Raw genomic sequence first — 23,902 nt, forward strand, 5'->3', positions numbered from 1 at the left:
GGAGGGGGGTGGGGGGAGGGATTGCATTGGGGAGTTATACATGATATAAATGATGAATTGATGGGTGCTGACGAGTTGATGGGTGCAGCACACCAACATGGCATAAGTATACATATGTAACAAACCTGCACGTTATGCACATGTACCCTAGAACTTAAAGTATAATAAAAAAAAAAAAAAAAGAAAGGGTCTTGACATAGAAATATGTTGGCATGGGTGAAGAACAGAAGGGCTATTAGAACTTGATATGCATGGGATATAAGAGAGAGGAAAAAAGTCAAAGATGACTAACTAGGAAACTGAGTGAATAGTGGGAGCTATTGACTGAGGTGTGGAAGAATCTAGGAAGAATGAAATGGGTCAGGGTAGGAAGCAAAAGCTCAGTTTTAGTCATGTTAAGTTGGGAATCAGTAAATCTTCAAGTGGGAAACTGAATATATAAGCTTAGAGCTCAAGAGGAAGGCGTGGGCTGGAGATAGAAATTTGGGATTCATCAGTATAGGTGGTATTTATAGCCCTGGAACAGGAAAGGATTATCAGCAAGGGAGTAAGTGGGGCTAGAGAAGGGAGAAGGGCCAAGGACTGAGTCCTGGGGCATCCTGACTCAGAGATTTGGCTTTGTCAGATCTGCATTGTCATCCGAGACTCTCCCTTCTCAACTATACTACCTTTCCCCTTTCTATTCGCAAGTGTCAAGTCTGTGTCATGGTCTGAGGCATTTCCTGACCAATCTTGCTTCCTCCCCTTTTGTAATTCACAAGCAAGACCCCAATAAACTTCTTACACTGCTAATTCTGTCTCAGTGTCTGCTTCCCAGAGGACCTGAACTGACACAATTGGTACCAGGATTGGTCTGAGAAAGTAGGAGATGATTGGGGTTTTGGCATTGGATCACTTAATGAAATGAAATGAGGACTTCTTCTCAAGTAGTATGTGGACCATGGATAGTCCCTGGTACAAGATGGTGGCCCAACTGCTAAAACTGTCACTGGTAGTAACTTGGGAGAGTGTTCTGGTAAAAAGAAAATGCTCTGGCAGGTGCAATGAAGGACAGTGGACTTGGCTGGCTGTCATTAAAGTTCATGGATACCGTATGAAGGGACAATTAAGTGGCTGAGGGCAGTTAACAATTGAAAACTAAGCATGAAGGCCAGAGGACCTCTTTGGTAGCTCATAAAGATGTTCTTATCTCCTTCAGTGAGAGAGCAGAAAAACCTAGAGATCAAACTCAGGATAACCAAGCTTCAAAGATGACTGAAAACTCATCCAAGGCAGGTCCACGATACCCAAGTCAGCACTCCAATTAGGCAAACCCAGGATCGTGGCAAACAGCATGAGAACGTCTAAGTGGGTGCTCCCAAAGATTTTGACTCTTCAGACTGCTCTAAACCTTTAGAGCCTGCAGCAGTAACTCATCTCTCCCTATTAAGGGCTGGCATTCACCCCATCCTTTGTGGAAAGACAGCACAAAGGCCTTTCCCTTATAAGGCACCAAGTTCTGCCTCCACCTTTTCTCCTGGCTATAAGACCAGCAACTAGGGTTAAATCAGGGTGTAAGCCAGCCAGGGATGTGCTGGGCCTGGTAAGGAAGGAAAAGATCTATACCCCAAAGGAGCTGTAAGACCTAGCCAACAGATACTAGGAGTCAAGAGAGGTCCCATGAACTGGATTTAGAGTATTTGAGCAATGGGGCCAGAACATAAGACTAGGTAAGGGGAGTTTATTGATTTGGCAGCACTGTCTAGGAAAACAGGATTTAACACTGTGACAAGGACCCTAGGAGTTGGTGGGAACTGGCAGTTAGGGTGGCCACTAGAACCCTGGGGAAAGTGATAACTCACATTGAGTGAGGATGAAATGCCTAAATTGCCAGGGCAGATGGTTAGGAAAGGAACTAAGTAGCACAGGAAGGTGAGCATGCTGGAGTAGTTATATAAACTGAGTCCAGAAGACCAGCCAGAGAATTATGTTGCACAGGAGGGCTCAGGAGATGCACCATTTACCAATGCCATGTGGAATGCCCTGGTGAAAGGGGTGCCAGCATCACCAAGATGTTCCATGGTGTTGTTCCTCTGCAAGCCAAGGTGGACTACAGGAGAGGCAATCACAGAGCTGGGCTTGCTAATGGAAGCCAAAGTTATAAGGGCCAAGTGGCTGAAGTCAGAAGGCTGCACTTACCATAATGATTAGCAATCCAAGGAGCAGCCAAGGACACTTGACCCTCGAGGAGTCAAGAGGATTACTAGTGCATATTGTCCCTAGAGGCAAAATAGGTGGACTGCCAACAAGAATATCATTTAATTACATAATTTTTAAAGTGGCAATAGATGAACAGGAGGTTGAGGATCAGCACCCCTATAAAAAGCCATGATCTCCTGCTTAGTTCCTGGATCTGAGTCAGTTATCAGACTTAGGACTCACTGACTGAAGAGGTGGCTAGGTCCCCTGGAAGAAGAACCCTACATCACCGTGGCAATTATAAACCATAGTTTGAGTCCTTCTCCCAAAAGGACCTAAGACTTAAATGACTCTACACGAAGGACAGACATTTAGAGACTACTGGAAATTGATGTCTAGAGACCCAAAAAGTCTCTCTAACAAGGGATTCCAGGTAATAAGCAATGAGGTAGAACACAAATTTGGATACAAGTTAGTTTACCTATATAGGAGTACTCTCCTGGTATACACCTAGGGAAGGACCCTGGAAGACAGCACAAACACAATTCTAGGATAGATCCTAGTAGCATGAAAAACATGTTGTCTGACACTAAGTGCAGTAGAAATGCCTACATTGCCCTGGCAGATAGTGAAAAAACGAATGAGAAGGCTTGGGGAGGTGGACATGCTGGAGTGTGTATGTTATGTCAGGCCAGAAGACCCAATGGAGAATTCTCTTGTACAGAAGGACTCAGGGAACATCCAGTTCACCCAGGCCATAAGGAATGTGCTGGAGACAGGGATGCCAGCATCACCAGTAAATTCAACGTGGCTCTCCTCTGCAGGCCAGAATGGATGGTAAGTGGGGCAATCACAGAGTTGGGCTCATAACTAGCAACAGGGATGATGGGGCCTCTTCCATCCTGGAAGGGCCAGCAATTCATTCTCACAGGATGGACATTCATTCTGAATATGGTTTTGCCTTTCCTGCCCACAGAACCTCATCCAGCACCACCATACAGGGGTTAAGGAGTACCTGATCCACACCATGGAATCCAACACAGCACAGCATCCAAACAGGGAATTTATTTCATAGCAAAGGAAGTTTGGGAGTGTGCCTGTGACCACAGGATCCCCTAGGCATGTCACATTCCACACCATTCATAAGTAGCTGGCCTGACAGAGCAATGGAATGGCAAGGAGCAGCTGAAGCACCAGCTCAGAAACAACATGCTGCAAAGATGTGGTAGCATCCTCCAGGATGCAGTGTAAGCACTAAATTAGAGAACTCTATATGGCAACATCTCACCAAGAGTAAAAATACATGGGTACAGGAACCAAGGGGTGAAAGCAGGAGTACCATCATTCTCAATAACCTACTAGTAGCAAGACATTGTGCTTTCAGTCTCCACAATCTGGGGCTCTACAGTATAAGAGGCTGGCACACTCTTGCCAGGGGCATAGCAGGAGTCCCATTGAACTATACGCTACAGATGCCACCAGAGCATTTTGGAGGTCAGAGACATGGTAAGTAAGAATTAGAAATACTCTGTCATAAGGTGCCTGAACTACTCATGAAGCCTTATAGTGTTAGTTGAAGGCTGACTTACATTAGTTAAAAATGTACGTTATAGGCTGGGCATGGTAGCTCATGTCTGTAATCCTGACACTGGGAAGCTGAGGCAGGAGGATCGCTTGAGCTCGGGGGTTTGAGACCAGCCTGGCCAACACGGTGAAAACTTGTCTCTACAAAAAAACACAAAAATTAGCCAGGCACCATGGCACACATCTGTAGTTCCAGCTACTTGGGGGGCTGAGGTAGGAGGATCACTTGAGTCCAGGAGGTCGAGGCTGCAGTGAGCCAAGATCGAGCCACTGCACTCCAGCCTGGGTGGCAAAGTGAGACCCGGTCTCAAAAATAAATTAATTAATTAAAATGTATATTATAAGCTATAGGGCAACCATTGCAACTGATACATTAGGAGAGGAGATAAAATGGAATCATACAAAAAGCTCAATTTAAACCAGGAAAGGCAGAAAAAGACGATGGGGAAAAAACAAAGAACAAGAGCAATAAATAGAAAACAGTTATAAAAATGGGCACAAATACACACTTAGAAGAAATAAGACCTGGTTTTCAATCATCAGTACGGTGACTAAAGTTAATGTGAATCAACTGTACATTCCAAAATACCTAGAAGAGGCCGGGTGCAGTGGCTCACGCCTGTAATCCCAGCACTTTGGGAGGCCGAGGCAGGTGGATCACCTGAGGTCAGGAGTTCAAGACCAGCCAGACCAATATGGTGAAACTCCATCTCTACTAAAAATACAAAAATTAGCCAGGTGTGGTGGCATGTACCTGTAGTCCCAGCTACTCGGGAAGCTGAGACAGGAGAATTGCTTGAACCCGGGAGGCAGAGGTTGCAGTAAGCTGAGATTGCGCCACTGCACTCCAGCTAGGATGACAGAGCGACACTCCATCTCAAAAAGAGATGAAGAAAACCTAGACAATGCCATTCAGGACATAGGCATGGGCAAGGACTTCATGTCTAAAACACTAAAAGCAATGGCAACAAAAGCCAAAACTGACAAATGGGATCTAATTTAACTAAAGAGCTTCTGCACAGCAAAAGAAACTACCATCAGAGTGAACAGGCAACCTACAGAATGGGAGAAAATTTTTGCAATCTACTCATCTGACAAAGGGCTAATATCCAGAACCTACAAAGAACTCAAACAAATTTACAAGAAAAAGCAAACAACCCCATCAAAAAGTGGGCAAAGGATATGAACAGACACTTCTCAAAAGAAGACATTTATACAGCCAACAGACACATGAAAAAATGCTCATCATCACTCGCCATCAGAGAAATGCAAATCAAAACTACAATGAGATACCATCTCACACCAGTTAGAATGGCAGTCATTAAAAAGTCAGGATACAACAGGCGCTGGAGAGGATGTGGAGAAATAGGAACATTTTTACACTGTTGGCGGGACTGTAAACTAGTTCAACCATTGTGGAAGACAGTGTGGAGATTCCTCAAGGATCTAGAACTAGAAATGCCATTTGACCCAGCCATCCCCTTACTGGGTATATACCCAAAGGATTATAAATCATGCTGCTATAAAGGCACATGCACACGTATGTTTATTGTGGCACTATTCACAATAGCAAAGACTTGGAACCAACCCAAATGTCCATCAATGACAGACTGGATTAAGAAAATGTGGCACATATACACCATGGAGTACTATGCAGCCATAAAAAAGGATGAGTTCGTGTCCTGGAATCATCCAGCTGAGAATGCTGGAAACCATCATTCTCAGCAAACTATTGCAAGAACAGAAAACCAAATACTGCATGTTCTCACTCATAGGTGGGAATTGAACAATGAGATCACTTGGACACAGGAAGGGGAGCATCACACACTGGGTCCTATTGTGGGGAGGGGGGAGGGGGTAGGGATAGCATTAGGAGATATACCTAATGTAAATGATGAGTTAATGGGTGCAGCACACCAACATGGCACATGTATATATATGTAACAAACCTGCACATTGTGCACATGTACCCTAGAAATTAAAGTATTAAAAAAAAAAAAAAAGGATCTGGAACTAGAAATGCCATTTGACCCAGCCATCCCATTACTGGATATATACCCAAAGGATTATAAATCATGCTGCTATAAAGACACATGCACACGTATGTTTATTGCGGCACTATTCACAATAGCAAAGACTTGGAAACAACCCAAATGTCCATCAATGACAGACTGGATTAAGAAAATGTGGCACATATACACCATGGAATACTATGCAGCCATAAAAAAGGATGAGTTTATGTCCTTTGTAGGGACATGGATGCAGCTGGAAACCATCATTCTCAGCAAACTATTGCAAGAACAGAAAACCAAACACCGCATGTTCTCACTCATAGGTGGGAACTGAACAATGAGAACACTTGGTCACAGGAAGGGGAACATCACACACTGGGGCCGGTTGTGGGGTGGGGGGGGGATAGCATTAGGAGATATACCTAACGTAAATGACGAGTTAATGGGTGCCGCACACCAACACGGTCCATGTATACATATGTAACAAACCTGCACGTTGTACACTTGTACCCTAGAACTTAAAGTATAATAAAAATAATGACAATAAAAAAAGAAAATAGCTAGAAGAGAATAATTCAACAAAAAGATTTATGTTTAAGGTGATGGATATTCCAATTACCCTGATCCGATTATGTAAATGCATCAAATCATCAAATTATCACATGTATCCCAAAAATATGTACATCTAATATGTATCAATTTAAATAAATATACGAAAGAAAATAGTTATCAAAATGGTAGATATTAGTCTGACTATATCAAAGTCACTTTAAATGTGAATGGTTTAAATGCACCAATTAAAAGACAGAGATTGTCATAGTGGATAAGAAAATAAGACCCAATTACATACTGTTTATAAGAAACCCACATTTAATATAAAGACAGAGACATATTAAAAGTCAAAGGTATGGTGGCTCACACCTGTAATCCCAGCTCTTTGAGAGCCTGAGGCGGGAGGATTGCTTGAGCCCATGAGTTTGAGACCAGCCTGGGCAACACAGTGAGACTCCATCTCTACAAAAAAATTAAAAATAAAGTAAAAAGATAGCCACAGATATACAAAAAGAAAAAAAAAACACTAACCAAAAGAAAGTTGGGGTAGTTATATTTCTATCAGATAAAGTAGGTTTCAGAACAAGGAATGTCATCAAGAATAAAATGGGGATCATGCTGCAACTGGCACTCCACAGGTCAGGTGGCTGCACAGTAGTGGCGGAGGTGACCATAGCCACATAATGTCCATGGTTTGTTCATCCATCCATGCCAAATGGATTGTGGGGAAGGTGACTTGGACAAAAATGCAAACGACTGCTAAAGTGAGAGTGACCAGGCTTGTTCTGGATCCCTATTTATTAAAGCATTATAATAAGAGAAAAACCTACTTTGCTCACAATGCCCTTCAGCAGTGCACAATTGGGGATATTGTGCTTCTCAAAGCTTTACCTGTTCCACGAACAAAGCATGTGAAACATGAACAGGCTGAGATAGTTTTCAACGTTGGAAAAGTCATAGATCCAGTGACAGGAAAACCCTGTGCAGGAACTACCTATCTGAAGAGTCCATTGAGTTTGGAAACCACCCAGCTAAGCAAAAATCTGGAAGAACTCAGTATCTCTTCAGCACAGGGAAGGAGGAATGGAAGAAGAAGCCAAAGGGAAAGACTTACATGCTTATTTTATGGAAAAAGAAATTTTTCTAAGTTTCATCATAAACTGTGTCCAATTTCTCTTGGTATTTATAAAATAGCTAAAAACAAATGAAGTAAAGGGCATATCATGGTTTTTCAAAAAGGTTTATGGTCATGCTTCAAATTTTCTTTTCAGTGAATATACTTTCACGTTACCACTAAGTGTGTCTAGCAGTGTGTTGTATTTTGTAAGCTCACTGTTTTAGAAGGTTTTGTTTTTGTTTTTCGAGACAGGGTCTCACTTTGTCACCCAGGCTGGAGTGCAGTGGTGCAATCTTGGCTTACTGCAGCCTCAACCTCCCTGGCTCCAGCAATCTTTCCACCCCAGCCTTCTGAGTAGCTGGGAGCACAGGAGCGTGCCACTACACCCAGCTAATTTTTTGTAAATTTTGTGGAGACAGGGTCTCCCTATGTTGCCCAGGCTGGTCTTGAACTCCTGGGAGTGAAACGCTCACATTGGCCTCCCAAAGTGCTGGGATTACAGGCCTCAGCCACTGTGCCCAGCTGGTTTTCTTTTTTTCATTCAAAGGAATCTTGAATTTATCTTAGAACCTTTATTTTGAGGGAAGAAAGCCTTTGAATATAAACAGATAAGGCCACATTAAGTGAATATTTTGGATGCTATATATTCAAAATAAATATTTTATTTTTCTGACTTCACCAGTTCCAAAGGGAAATAATCAACATGCTTATGGTCAGAATTTTTTTCAATCAAGCTGTATTAATAAGAATGTTGACGTGTGGAAAATAAAATTTTACAATTCTGAAAAATAATAAAATAAAATGGGGCATCATGGGGGTCAAGTCTCAAGAAAACTACAATTTTAAAACGTGTATGCACCTAACAACAAAGCATCAAAATAAATGAGACAAAAACTGATAGAACTGCAAGAAGAACTAGATACATCTACTATTATCATTGGAGATTTCAACACCCCTCTGTCAACAATGGATAGACTAAGCAGGCAGAAAATCAGTACAAATATAGAATGGATTGTAGAGAAGGAAGAAAATGAAACCTAGTGGCAGCCCTGAGACCAACTGCAGCAAGATGAGCTGTAGTTCTTCCCACTAACCTCCTCTTCTAAGTCTTCCCTCAGGAAGACAGAGGTTCACAGGAATTCTGAACAGGAACTCTGAAGTTAATCCAGGCAACACCAAGGGTGGACTGTGGCAAGCATGGAGCTGCATAGCTCAGAGCTCCCATCAAGAAAGACTTTGCCATGAAACTATGAGGAGTGAAGTTAAGCTTACAGCCTCAGGTTGCAGGACCTTCCAAGACTGGCTGCAGTATTCTTGACAAAACCATGCTTTCCCTGGGCAGCCTCCAGTCAATAACTAAGAAAGGTGGCAGTTCTAGGGCCTGGCCACTTCTGCCCAATGTGAGACTCTTTTAAGAGGCAGTCTTTCCTCCAGAACTCCCCACTGGGTTGAGACCAAGACTTTGTCATATTTGCCTTAAAATCTAAGGCAACTCTGCCCAATTCTGTTTCCACCCTTTATCCTTTCACATGTGTCAGATAATGCATCGTAGTTTGAATGCCTTTCCTACCCAATCTTGCTCTCTGCCCTTTTATCTTTCACAGGTATTAGTCACAATCAACATCCTGCATTCCTAACTCCTTATTAGCATCTGCTTCCTAGAAGACCCAAATAGACACAATTAGTCACTCACCACTGCCATCCACGTTGGGGAAATTCTTTAGAATACACTTAATCAAGCATTTCAAGAGTCTCTTCATTATGATCAAAATGTTTTCAGCAAGTTCTTCAGTTTAATTCACAACTAGGAAAATCAGATAATGAAAACCATTTAATACCACAGCCTCACAATCTTCATCAAGGCATGTGTGCTGCCTGGCGCGGTGGCTCACACCTGTAATCCCAGCACTTTGGGAGGATGAGGGGGGCAGATCACAAGGTCAGGAGATCGAGACCATCCTGGCTAACATGGTGAAACCCCGTCTCTACTAAAAATACAAAAAATTACCCAGGCGTGGTGGTACGTGCCTGTAGTCCCAGCTACTCCGGAGGCTGAGGCAGGAGAATGGCATGAACCCAGGAGGTGGAGGTTGCAGGGAGCCGAGATCGTGCCATTGCACTCCAGCCTGGGGGACAGAGCATGAGACTCCATCTCAAAAAAAAAAAAAAAAAGGCATGTGTGCTGCAGCTACAGTTTTTGTAATCATTGCATTCAGTTTATCTGACAGGATAGAACACCGATGAAGCTTATCATATAAGCATACATTTGGGCTGCGTAAAGTTAATCCTAATCATGCTTATGATCATTCAGATTAAGGGTTTTTGTTCCAGAAAGACACAAGATTTTTCTTGAAACTCAGTCAAGTGATGAATTTTCCTTAGGGAAGTCAGTGACTTCCTTGAGCAAAAGTAGTTATATATGGTCATTACCCTAAGCTCATAACAAAGCTGGAAAAAAAAACTTTAACATAACTGTCAAGCATTAAGTGCTTCCCATAATCTTCATGTGTAGCTCAAGTAGAGGAGGCTTTCTTGTGGTCAACAGTGTGTAGATGTGTTAGTTAGTGCTACCATTTGGATGTTTGCTCCCCCAAAACTCATGTGGAAATTTGACCCCCAGTGTTGGAGATGGGGCCTATTAGGAGATCTTTGAGTAATGGGGCAAATCCCTCATAAATATATTAATGCCCTAGGGAGGGAAGTGGTGAGTGAGTTCTCACTCTATTACTTCTCATGAGAGCTGGTTGTTATAAAGAGACTGATACCTCCCCCTTCTCTCCCTTGCTTCCTCTCTCTCCATGTGATCTCTGCACACACTGGCTCCCCTTTGCCTTCTGCCATGAGTGGAAGCAGCCTGAGGCTTTTACCAAGAGGCCCAACATTCCAGCCCGTGGAACCATGAGCCAAACAAACCTCTTTTCTTTATTAGCTCAGATATTTCTTTTTCTTTCTTTCCTTTCTCTTTTTTTTTTTTTTTTTTTTTTTTGTTTGTTTGTTTGTTTGTTTGACAGAGTCTCACTCTGTCACCCAGGCTGGAGTGCAGTGGCACAATCTCAACTCACTGCAATCAACCACTGCCTCCCAGACTCAAGCGATTCTTGTGCCTCAGTCTCCCGAGTAGCTGAGACTACAGGTGTGCACTACCACATCCAGCCAAGTTTTTGTATTTTTAGTAGAGACGGGGTTTCGCCACGTTGGCCAGGCTGGTCTTTTTGTTTGTTTTTGTTTTTGTTTTTGTTTTTGAGACAGAGTCTGACTCTGTCACCCAGGCTGGAGTGCAGTGGCATGATCTTGGCTCACTGCAACCTCTGCCTCCTGGGCTCAGGTGATTCTTGTGCCTCAGACTCCCAAGTAGCTGGGACTACAGGCACACACCTGGCTAATTTTTTGTATTTTTAGTAGAGACAGGATTTTACTATGTTGGCCAGGCTGGTCTCCAACTCCTGGCCTCAAGTGATCTGCCCGCCTTGGCCTCCCAAAGTTCTGGGATTACAGGCATGAGCTACTGCACCCAGTCAGATATTTCTGTATACCAACACAAACAGAGACAGTCAGGTAGACTAGAATCTGCTGCGGTAACAAAGAAACACTGAAATTTCATTGGCTTAACCAAAGGTTGATTTTTCACTCACACAAAGTCTCATGAGATGGTTCCTGTATGAGCAACTGTCCAGGGTGGTTGTCCTCTGAGGGGAAACCCAAGGACACAGGTTCCTTGCATCATGTTCCACCATTTCAGAGTCCTTTGCTTCCTGCTGTACAACAGCAAAGAGATTTATTAATAGCATGAAAAATCATGAAGGGTATTACATGGGTCAGGCCTAGAAATGGCAGTTATCAATCCTACACATGTTCCCTCGCCAAAACAAAACCACATGGTTCCACTTAGGCAAAAAGAAAGCCTGGAAATGTAAGGGAGCATGTAGATATTGGTGGATAGTCTCTGGCATAATAGACTTTTCTTTTGATATAACAGTTTGAAAACATGAAACAAGCTCTAAAGTTGGATTTACCTAAGCTTTTACTCTTTATAGTTTATCCTGACACATCACCTTCAGTCTAAGTTACTCACATAAAGTCATCAATAACCTTAAATTCCTTCTCTATCTCAATTAATTACATCACCATCCACCCATTTGCTCAAGTGCAAAACTTAAAAGTTATCTGTGTTTCTGCTACATAGAAACTGGATAAAAGAGCCAGGCGCGGTGGCTCACGCCTGTAATCCCATTACTTTGGGAGGCCGAGGCGGGCAGATCATCTGAGGTCAGGAGTTCGAAACTAGTCTGACCAACATGGTAAAACCCTGTCTCTATGAAAAATACAAAAATTAGCTGGGCATGGTGGCGGGCGCCTGTAATCCCAGCTACTCGGGAGACTGAGACAGGAGAATCACTTGAACCCAGGAGGCAGAGGTTGCAGTGAGCCAAGATCCCACCAGCGCACTCCAGCCTGGGCAACAAGAACAAAACTCCATCCCAAAAAAAAAAAAAAAGAAACTGGATAAAAGAAAGCCAAAGAGCCCTGTGCAGGAGTGATCCCAGAGCAGCTTCTATGAATATTACAATTCTAATTGGAAGGAATATTCCTAAAGTGAAGATGGATTGGTAGAATTACCTGTGAAGATATGCTCACAATGTCAGGTCCATTTAAAAAAAGAAAATAAAACAGAACGACCTATGAAGAGTATTTTAATATTTCCCTTTGCTCTAAGGCTGTGTTTTATACTAACTTCTTATTGCAGTGTGATAGCCCCTTAAGACTTCCCTAAAGCGAAGAGGGTTCCCTGAATATCCTATGTGAGTATTCAGGTCTGCTTAACAGTTATAGTTCTCACTGTCAATTAATAAACAGACATTTTGGTTCATACATATCTGTATCTTATGAGTAGAATCATTCATTCATTCATTCATTCATATATTTAATAAATATTTATTGAGTGCCTAGTAGGCTACAGTTTTAAATGCCAAAAATATGGAAGTATACCAGATAAAACTTCTGCCCTCATGGAGCTCACATCTTAGTAGGCTAAAGAGAGACAGATTTTGGCCCAGAGTGGTGGATCATGCCTGTAATCCCAGAACTTTGGGAGGGTGAGGTGGGCGGATGACTTGAGGTCAGGAGTTTGAGAACAGCCTGGACAACATGGTGAAACCCCATTTCTACTAAAAATACAAAAAATTAGCCAGATGTGGTTACAGGCGCATGACAGGCGCATGCCTGTAATCCCAACTACTCAGGAGGCTGAGGCAAGAGAATCACTTGACCCCGGGAGGCAGAGGTTGCAGTGAGCCAAGATCGTGCCACTGCACTCCAGCCTGGGCAACAGAGCAAGACTCCACCTCAAAAAAAAAAAAAGAGAGAAAGAGAGAGGTTTTTGAAGAAAAATATACAGTGTATCAGATGGATAGTGGTAAATTCTATAGAGAACAAGAAAGCAGGGAAGGGGGACAGGATGTACCAAGGTGGGGGCTACAATTTTAAACAGAGTATTCAGGCCTCCCTGAGAAGAAGACATTTGAGAAAATCTCTGAAGGGGGTGAAGAAAGTAGCCATTCAGATGCTATGGAAAAACATTCCAAGCAGAAGAGACACCAAGTGCAGAGGCCTGAGGTAGGGAGTGCCTGGCTTGTTTATGGATCAGCAGAAAGGCCAGTGTGACTGAAGTGGAGAGAACGCAGGGGAGAGTAGTGGTGAGGGGTCAGAGAGATAATGTGGGGACAGTGGGGGAATGAGGGAAAGATTGTGTAGGGCCTTGCAGAGCAATGTTAGGATTTTGGATTTTACTTTGAGATGTAGAGTCATCGGAGGGTTCCGAACAGTGAAGTGACACCATCTGACTTTCATGTTAAAAGGATCAGTTGGCCGTATGCGGTGGCTCACGCCTGTAATCCCAGCACTTTGGGCCGAAGTGGGAGGATCACGAGGTCAGGAGTGCGAGACCAGCCTGGCCAACATGGTGTAACCCCGTTTCTACTAAAAATACAAAAATTAGCTGGGCGTGGTGGTAGGTGCCTGTAATCCAGATACTCGGGAGGCTGAGGCAGGAGAATTGCTTTCAGGAGGTGGAGGTGGCAGTGAGCCAAGATCATGCCACTGCACTCCAGCCTGGGCCACAGAGTAAGACTCTGTCTTGATTAAAAAAAAAAAAAATTAAAAGGATCAATCATTCTAATTGCAGATTTGAGAATACAGTGTAAGAGGGCAATGGTGAAGCAGAAAGACCCATTAAGAGATAATCCCAATAGTGCAGGTGATGGATGATAGTTTTTAAAGAGAAAAAGGGGTGTCAACCATGACTACAAGAATGAAGCTTCCGCCAGGTGCGGTGGCTCATGCCTGTAATCCCAGCAATTTGGGAGGCCGAGGTGGGTGGATCACCTGAGGTCAGGAGTTCGAGACCAGCCTGGTCAACATGGTGAAACCCTGTCTCTACTAATAATACAAAAATTTGTCAGGCATGGTGGTGCGCACATGTAGTCCCAGCTACTCAGGAGGCTGAGGCACAAGAATTGCTTGTGCCCAGGAGGCAGAGTGTGCAGTGAGCCAAGATCGCACAACTGCACTCCAACCTGGGTGATAGAGTAAGACTGTGTCTCAAAAAAAAAAAAAAAAAAAATGAGGTTTCCATTTGCCAAGATGGGGAAGGTTAGGGAGGTACAGATTTGATGGGGTAGATCAGGGGTCTCATTTGAGACACTTCATGATTGAGATGTGTATGAAATATAAAAGTGGAGCTATTAAGGGGGTATCTGGACATGGGAATCCAGAGTTTGGGGAGAAGTCCAAACTGGAGATATAGTAGTCCTCTCTTATTTGCAGAACTATTCCAAGATCCCCAGTGGACGCCTGAAAACATGGATAGTATTGAACCCAACATATATACTGTTTTTCCACCTGATAACTGAGAGAGCTACTAAGAGACCAACAGGCAGGTATCATGGACAACTTGGGTACACTGGACAGAGGGATGATTCACATCCCAGGTGGGACAAAGCAAGATTTCATCACACTACTCGGAATGGTGCATAATTTAAAACTTACGAATTGTTTATTTCTGGAATTTTCCATTTAATATTTGCAAACTGTAGTTCACCACAGGTAACTGAAACTGAGGAACATGAAACTTCAGATGAGGGAACACTACAGTATATATTTGGGAGTCATCAGGACATAGATGACATTTAAACCCATGAGACTAGATGAGATCAGCATGGAAATCAGTTTAAATGGAGAAAAAGCTCAAGGAGTGAGCCTGGAGCACTTGAATATTTTAGAGGTCATGGAGATGAGGAAAAACCAACAAAGGAGAACAAGGAGTGACTGGTAGTTATTAAGAGTCAGCCTTCTGAGCCTGCTTGCTGCAGGGTACCCTGATAAAGCTGAATTTCTGGATCTGCAGAGCTAAGAAGTCAACAGCAAGGACTGCTGTCTGGTGAAGTCTAGCTAAGTAGTCAGTCAGCGTTTTCCTTTGACATCTTTTAAATGCAACAAAATCTCATGCAAATTATATGCAAAAACAACAGAATGGCAATATTGTGGTAGATATGGCTAGTCTGTGGTTTAGGGACAGACATTAAACCCCAGAACCATGCATGCCACACTGGTAGGAGGAGCTCCACCCTGTGACCCTCCAACCAGGCCCTCAGGTCAACCTTGGAGAACACCCAGCAGAGACACTGAAAACCACTCCCAGTGAGGCAGAATAGGGACTGGAGTTATGGACCCTAAGGCCATTTCACGCTGACTTCCTAGAACTAAATTGAAAGGAAAACCCTAACTTTCCATGCCTAAGTAACAAAAGGACCAGAGGCTACTCCCTTTCCAAATCCCCACCTTTTCTGGATGGCAGATGGGAAATTGAAAGTACCTCTCACTGGTTGCAAAAGGCAAAGGAGTGCAACTTTGTAACTTCACTTTAGCCTCTGATTGGTTGCACCAATCAGATGTTTGCATAGGAGTATGACCTTTGTAACTTCACTTCAGCCTCTGATTGTGGGCCACCACTTCATTTACATGGGGTGAACACCAAGTGGCCAATGGGAACTCTCTAGGGGTTATCTGGCCCCAAGAAGTTTCTGTATCGGGGGTCTTGAGCCGCTGCTCTGCCGCTCCCACAGAGTGGAGTACACTTTCATTTTAAATAAATTCCTGCTTTCATTCTTTTGTTGCTTCATTCTTTCCTTGCTTTGCTGTGCATTTTGTCCAGTTACTTGTTCAAAACTTCAAGAATCTGGACAGCTTGCAGTCAAGACCCTCTACCGATAACACCAGTGCCCCAGTAGCAAAAGGCTAGTGACTCACTGCACCCCCTTTCATTGCTGCCACAAATACTAACTGACCTAGAAGTAAAAGAACACTTCATACTCCAACAGCTGGACCTTATCAGCAGGTTAGGTTGAGAGAGATTTTAGTTAAGGTTAGCACTCCAAGTCTATGATGGGTTAAATCCCAAAGCCTCAAATCTCTCAAGATATTCTTCCCCCATCCCTGCTGTAATTGAAACCTTGGCTGTCTGCTGACCCCTTTCAAGCCCAAGTTGTTTATTTTCTCATCCCCCCCAACAGCTAAATGCCTCAGGGAGTGCCAGGAGGTGGAGCTCCAGCTCTCCTCGCTCCCCAAGACCACTTTCTGATCTTCGTTCCTCCTCCCTCCTGAGAAATCTCTAGCTCTTCCTTGGCTCATGCTATCTACTTGTATCATCCTCTCCCATTCCTGGTGGCAGTCTTCTATCACCTTCCCAGTCACTACCCTCATTTGTGAAGAATTTAGTTCTGCACTCACAGTCTCTCTGTCCTCTTTGTTCCAACTTCCCTTGCCATTCTCAGTGATTTCAACATTCATGTGGCCAATAACCCAGCATGCACACCTCATGTTTCCTTGATCTGCCCATTGCAAATGACCACTGCCATTTTGGGACATACTTCACAACCCAGAGCAGCAAGATGGGGCCTTGTATCTTGAAGGTTCATATATTTCAATGCATTTTTTTCATTGGTACACCAGCACATGGTTTATAAAAGTTGACAACTCCTTAGTACAGGAAATAGGTAAAAGTGTGTATTGTTTTTACTAGAAGTTGGGCCTGTGCTTCATTCTTTCTGTTTTGTTTTCTGTTAAACTCACTGTGGGTCAGTGATTACAAATGGGATTTTATTTTATTTTTATTTTTATTTTTTAGAGATGAGGTCTTGCTCTGTCACTCAGGCTGGAGAGCATAGCTCACTAGGGCCTCAAACTCCTGGGATCAAGGGAGTCTCCCACCTCAGCCTGCACAATAGCTAGGGCTACAGGTGCACAACACCACACTCAGCTAATTTTTAAAATTTTTTGTAAAGACGACATCTCACTATGTTGCCCAGGCTGGTCTCAAACTCCTGGCCTCAAGTGATCCTCCTACCTTGGCCTCCCAAAGTGCTGGGATCATAGGCTGAGTCACCATGCCCAGCCTATAAATAGGATTTTTAAGTGTCACAGTAGATGAAGATAAACCCCTAACAATCCAAAGATACATATGCACAAGGTCATTCATCACAACATTGCTTATAATTGCAAAATATTGGAAATAATATAAATGTCCATACATAGGTTTATAGTTGAATAAGCTATGGTACCTCCATACAATAGAATACTATGTGGCTGTAAAAAAAAAAAAAAAAGTGAGAAAAGTCTCTACAAACTGAAGTGGAGTGACTTCTAAAATAAAGTCACAGTGAAAAAGCAAAGTGCCAAAGATATGTCTATAGAATGCTACTTTTTAGGTAGTAAATAAAAGGAAGCATTTTCATACAAACACCTGTACATGAATGTTCACAGCAGCATTATTCATAATAGCCAAAAACCAGAATCAGACCAAATGTCCATCAACAGATGAAGGGATGCTATCATTTGAATGTGTCCCCTCCAAAATAAAGGTGTTGCCAATGTGATGGCATCAAGAGGTGGTGCCTTTAACAGGTGATTAAGCCATTAGGGCTTCTCCTTCATTGAAGGGACTAAGGCCCTTATAAAAGAGGCTTCAAGTTGCATTTGGTTAGTTTGCTATTCCACCTTTTGCCATGAGGTGGTGCAGCAAGAAGGACTCACCATACCAGATGCCAGCACCTTGGTTATGGACTTTCCAGCTTCCAGATCTGTAAGCAATAAATTTTTGTTCTTTATAAGTTACTGAGTTGCATGTATTTTGTTGTAGCAGCACAAACTAAAACAATGGATAAACAAATTATGGTACATCCATACTATGGAATACTACCCAGCAATCAAAAGGAAGAAACTATTGATGAACACAACATGGATAAATCTCAAAGGTATTGTGCTGAGTAGAAAAAGCCAATCTCAAAAGGCTACATGCTATATGCTTCCATTTATATGACATTCTTAGAAGGCAACACGATAGGGATAGAGAACAAATCTGTGGTTGCCCAGGTGGGGGTTGGGGAGGGCTTGACTACAAAAGGACAGCACATGAGAAGTTGGGAACAGTTCTGGATCCTTATTGTGGTAGTGATCACACCAGTCTATACATGTGCCCAAATTTCTAGGACTCTACAACAAAACATGGTGATTATGCTGTATATCAATTACACAAAGTATAGTGGTGGAATCTGTGTGGTAAAAATGTTACGACTTTAATTGTAGGTCTTCAGATAGTTATTAGAGATGTATCACTCCAACACTTGGACCATCTACTGGTGTAAAAAAAAAAAAAAATACTGGCCAGGCACGGTGGCTCATGCCTATAATCCCAGCACTTTGGGAGGCTGAGGTGGGCAGATCATCTGAGGTCAGGAGTTCGAGACTAGCCTGACCAACATGGAGAAATCCCATCTCTACTTAAAAAAAAAAAAAAAAAAAAAAAAAATTATCCAGGTGTGGTGGTGCATGCCTGTAATCCCAGCTACTCAGGAGGCTAAGGCAGGAGAATCGCTTGAACCCAGGAGGCAGAGGTTGCAGTGAGTCAAGATCACACCACTGCACTCCAGCCTGGGCAACAAGAGCAATACTCTGTCTCAAAAAAAAAAAAAAAAACCAGCAGTGCCAGGCACAGTGGCTCATGCCTGAAATCCCAACATTTTGGGAGGCTAAAGCAGGAGGAGAATTGCTTGAGCCCAAGAGTTCAAGACCGGCCTGGGCAACACAGTGAGACCTCATCTCTACAAAAAAATTTTGAAAATTAGCTGGGCGTGGTGGCACATGCCTGTAGTCCTAGCTACTGCAGAGGCTGAGGTGGGAGTATCACTTAAACCCAGGAGCTGGAGGCTGCAGTGAGTTATGATCATGCCACTGCAGTCCGGCCTGGGTGACAGAGCGAGACCCTGTCTCTGAAAACAAAAATAAACAAACAAAACAGCAGCAAAGAAACCAAAAGTATCATGCAACTCCCATGAAAAATAACTGAAATTTGGATTACCATGGCCCGGTGTATTAGTTCATTTTCACACTGCTGATAAAGACATACCTGAGACTGCGCAACTTACAAAAGAAAGAGGTTTAATGGACTTACAATTCCACATGGCTGGGGAGGCCTCACAATCGTGTTGGAAGGCAAGGAGGAGCAAGTCACATCTTACATGGATGGCAGCAGGCAAAGAGAGAGCTTGTGCAGGGAAACTCCCATTTTTAAAACCATCAGAACTTGTGAGACTTATCCACTATCACGAGAACAGCACAGGAAAGAGCCATCCCCATGATTCAATTACCTTCTAGTGGGTTCCTCCCACAACATGAGGGAATTGTTGGAGTTACAATTCAAGATGAGATTTGGGTGAGAACACAGCCAAACCATATCACCTGGTAATGAGAGAAAATTAAACTCCATTATGTGACATATGTATCACTTGCACAGTTCCTGATATAGAGTAAGTATTCAATAAACATTTGCAGAATGAGTAAATGAATAAATGAGTGAATGAGAGAGTGAATAAATGAAAAGGCTCATATATTTTGATACAAAATCTTCCTGCTTCAAATATCATCAAAAATTTTGAAGCAGAATAGAAGGACATTTCATCATCACCTAAAGCTAAACACAACAGTCCAAAGGCAAAAGCTGTGGAAACCACATTTTATAAGGTTGTACTGAATTGCAAAGGTTAGACCTGCTGAATTCATTGTTCACACACTTACCAAAACTGCTGCCAAAGACAGAGTGAAAATGATGACTGGGAACAAAGCAAGTGTCTTTGTCAAATATCACAGTTCTTTTTAAAATTACAGATGTGGCTGGGAACTTAAAATAGCAAATATCCAACTTCTGAGGAGGTTGATATTATTTGCTGCAAATTGATGAGTCTATTGATCTTGTGAATTACGCTAATATTTTGGTATTTATCATATTTAACTGAAACCATTTCATGAAGACATCATGTTCTGCCAATCTTTTGCAACTTGTACAACTGAAGAAGAGATTTCCTTCCCTCCCTCCCTCCCTCCCTCCCTCCTTCCCTTCCTTCCTTTCATCTAACTAATGATTGCTGGGCACTAATGTGCCAGCCACCATTCCAGGTAACAAGGACACTGCTGTGAACAAGAGACAAGATCCCTTCCCTCATGGATCTTACATTCTGGTAGGTGGAAATAGACAATAAAATGATGGGAAAGGAAAACAGCAGACAGGGATAAATGCTATACAGAGAATTGAAATGGGGCAATGTGGTAGACTGAATGAGGGCCCTGTAGATTGGGCAGTCAGGCAAAGCCCTCTGAGAGGAGGTAACATTTAAGTTGAGCTCTGAATGACAAAAAGAAATCAACTCTGCAAACTGGGAAAAGAACATTCCAATCAGAGGAAGCAGCTAGAGCAGTGGTTCTCAGCAAGAATAGCACCACCTCCTAGGAAGCATTTTGGAAATTTGCGGGGAAGAGTACCACAGTGATTGGGGTATTCTGCTGGCATTTACTGAAGAAAGGCCAGGGAAGCTGCACATCTGCAAGGCACAAGACAGTCCTGCATCCTTCATGGCTCTCAAAGATCCCATCAGACATTCATGCAGGTGGAAAACCTGTTTACAATTATCTGTGTCGAGAACTTAACTTTGCTTTACTCCTAAAGATAAAACATTTTTTGCACAGTATTTTTGTACATGGCATTTTCCAGGATCGCAAGTACCATGTAAATAGAAGGAAGGTTGTATCTTGCTTGTTTCTTTCGGAACTTCATCAAGAGTTGTTTAACATAAAAAAAAAAAAAAAAAAAAAAAGTTGCCGGCCAGGCGCAGTGGCTCACGCCTGTAATCCCAGCACTTTGGAAGGCCGAGGCAGGTGGATCACCTGAGATCAGGAGTCCAAGACCAGCCTGGCCTACATGATGAAAACCCATCTCTACTAAAAATACAAAAATTAGCCATTTGCCAGGTGTGGTGGCAGGCGCCTGTAACCCCAGCTACTCAGGAGGCTGAGGCAGGAGAATCGCTGGAACCCAGAAGGCGGAGGTTGCAGTAAACCAAGATTGTGCCACTGCACTCCAGCCCACACAACAGAGTGAGACTCCATCTCAAAAAAAAAAAAAAAAAAAAAAAAAAAAAAAAAAAAAAAAAAATTGCCAAGGAAATAAAGATGTGTCATTAAAAGGAAAAAAAAAAATCTCACCAATGGCAAGGCAATGTCACAGAAAACACTGCACCTTCAGAGAAAATTGATAGAGAAGAGAATTTTTTTAATTAATGATACATGGCCATGGCAAAAAAAAAAAAAAAACAGGAGAAAAAGGCAAACAGTATAAAAAGGCACACAGGCTTGGGTGCAGTGGCTCATGCCTATAATCCCAGTACCTTGGGAGGCTAAAGGGGGCAGATCACTTGAGGTCAGGAGTTTGAGACCAGCCTGGCCAACATGGTGAAATTCTGTCTCTACTAAAAATACAAAAATTAGATGGGTGAGGTGGTGGGTGCCTGTAGTCCCAGCTACTGGGGAGGCATGAGAATCGCTTGAACCTGGGAGACAGAGGTTGCAGTGAGCTGAGATAGTGCCACTGTACTCCAGCCTGGGTGACAGAGCGAGACTCTGTCTCAAAACTAACTAACTAAATAACTAAATAACTAAATAATAAAAGAAAATAAAAAGGCACACAGTCAAAACTCAATCTCCCTTCCACCTCTGTTCCCAAGTCTCCCAGTTTCCTTCCCCAAAGATAACCTGATTATCAGTTTTTTGGCTATCCTTCCAGAGGAATTATTTCATTTCTGTTTCAAAGAAAGGAAAGAAGGAAGGTAAGAAGGAGGGAAGAGCGGAAAGGAGGAGAAAGCAACCCCATATAATATTTATTGGTCTGAGCATGAAAAAAATATGAGGAAGAACATTCACACACACACCAAGCTCTTAACTGTGGTTACCTCAGGGCATGGGCAGGGGAACTTAACTTTCTTTAATACACTTCTGGACTATTTGTCTTGTTACAACAGGTATATACTACTTTATAATTTACAAATTTCCAAAAAAGTAAAAAATAAAATTAGGAGAGTGGGAATCAATCAACATTAGTATAAATATAACAAGATAAATTATATTTTAAGAACTACTAGCAAGTTAAACTAAAGTAATGTACTGAGAGATTTCAGTTGGTGAGAAGACAAACTGAAAAATGAAAGCTGGAGAATTTAAAAACCTGCTAGCATCTCCCAAGCCCTGACTGGGGTAATAGGAGGCTGCCTATGGCTTAACTCTCAGCTGGCCACCTTTCTCCTTACATTACAATATCACTTCTAAGATTTTTTTTTTTTTTACTCACTGCCTCTTCCCTTTTTTTCAGTTATCACACATTGATTTTTAGCATAGCACCTCAATTTCACATCATGTACATTTTCCAAAGTTGGAGATTGTTAACCTACTATGCTCTCCACAGACTTTTCAACAAGTGTGAAAAAGGGGCAGCAAGGTTGGCCTGAGTCTACAAGTCACAATCCAAAATAGGATATCCTCAGAGATTTATTTATGTTTAGGATCAATATACATAAGGTGCCCAATGCTAAGCAGATGAATGAGACTCTGGCTGAATAAAATATGAACACCTGGTTAGCACATGATCATGAAAAGACATAACTAAATATATAGTTTTTCTATATATTATTTTCTATATAATATATATTTTTTATATATTTATATATATATTTATATATATATAAATTATTATATATATATTTATTTATTTATTATAAATATATATAAATATATATATATATATTATATATATATTTATATATATAATTTATATATATAATATATATTTTCTATATAAAGAAGGCATCCAATATATAGTTTGGTGTTACTCATTTTACGGTTCAGTGTACCTGTAGTGAAAAATACACATTTTACTTTCAAGGTTAAAATAGGCCAGGCACGGTGGCTCATGCCTGTAATTGCAGCACTTTGAGAGGCCAAGGCAGGTGGATCATCTGAGGTCAGGAGTTCGAGACCAGCCTGGCCAACATGGCGAACCCTGTCTCTACTAAAAATACAAAAAAAATTAGCCGGGCAAGGTGGCACGCGCATGTAGTCCCAGCTACGCTACTTAGGAGGGTGAGGCAAGAGAATCACTTGAATCTGGGAGGCAGAGGTTACAGTGAGCCGAGACCACGCCACTGCACTCCACCCTGGGTGACAGAGCAAGACTCTGTCTCAAAAAAAAACATAACTTGGCTGACCCAATCTCCATACAATGGGGTTATCGCATGAAATGTTCCAGACCCAGGAACTTCCTGAAGGAGCTTTATAATCTTGTCCTGTTGTCCAACAAAGTGCTTTAGGAAGTACCAGTACCCGAAGGTTTCCTTATTGTAATCCCCAAATTCCAATTCAAGCCCTTTTAAAGTCAGGGTCCTCGGGTCTTCAGAGTCATACATCTTTCTCAAGCTTCCCCCAGCCATGAAATTAGCTTACAGCAAGACAGGAGAATTCACAAAACATGAAAATAACCGTTCCCCAATTGTTGAGAGCAGGGCAAGGCTTCTGCAAGTAGAACAAGTTCTCACAGTCAAAACCTTGTAATCTCAAGTGAGACTAACAGTGAAAAATAAAACAGGAGAAACCCTGCAATGCCTTTTAGAAAAGGTTCCTACAGCATTGTGTGTTAGTAAATGTAAACAACTATACAAGCCTAAAAGCAACTATGTATGCGGAACATCTTGCTCACACCAACAGACTGCTGACTGTTCCTTTCCTTGTAATTATTAGTGACATGGCTTTTTTAGAAAAAAAGAGACAGAAATTCTGAAATTCTGAAATTTTTGAACTGATTAAAGAATGCTTGGATTCTGGTCAAGCCTCTCTTAGCCATTCTTTGCCTCTATTCTGTTAGCTTACAGAACCACTGAAAATGTCCCTACTGGAGTTAACTCTGCAGTCCTAGTAGATGCACACTGTAGCCGTTAATGGAAATTGACATAAACCGACCTAGATTTCAAACCAGTCTCTGCTTTGTAGGTAGCTGTGTGAGCCTGAGCAAGTCCTCTCTGTGTCTTGGTTT

At 42.3% G+C, this 23,902-nt stretch overlaps 1 pseudogene; it reads left to right on the forward strand.

Annotated features, from left to right (window-relative positions):
- The first annotated feature begins 6,991 nt into the window (after positions 1 to 6,991).
- On the forward strand, positions 6,992 to 7,534 carry LOC104655324 (annotated as a pseudogene).
- Positions 7,535 to 23,902: the final 16,368 nt, after the last annotated feature.

Source organism: Rhinopithecus roxellana, chromosome 7, assembly GCF_007565055.1.
Source record: "Rhinopithecus roxellana isolate Shanxi Qingling chromosome 7, ASM756505v1, whole genome shotgun sequence".
Lineage (NCBI taxonomy): Eukaryota > Metazoa > Chordata > Mammalia > Primates > Cercopithecidae > Rhinopithecus > Rhinopithecus roxellana.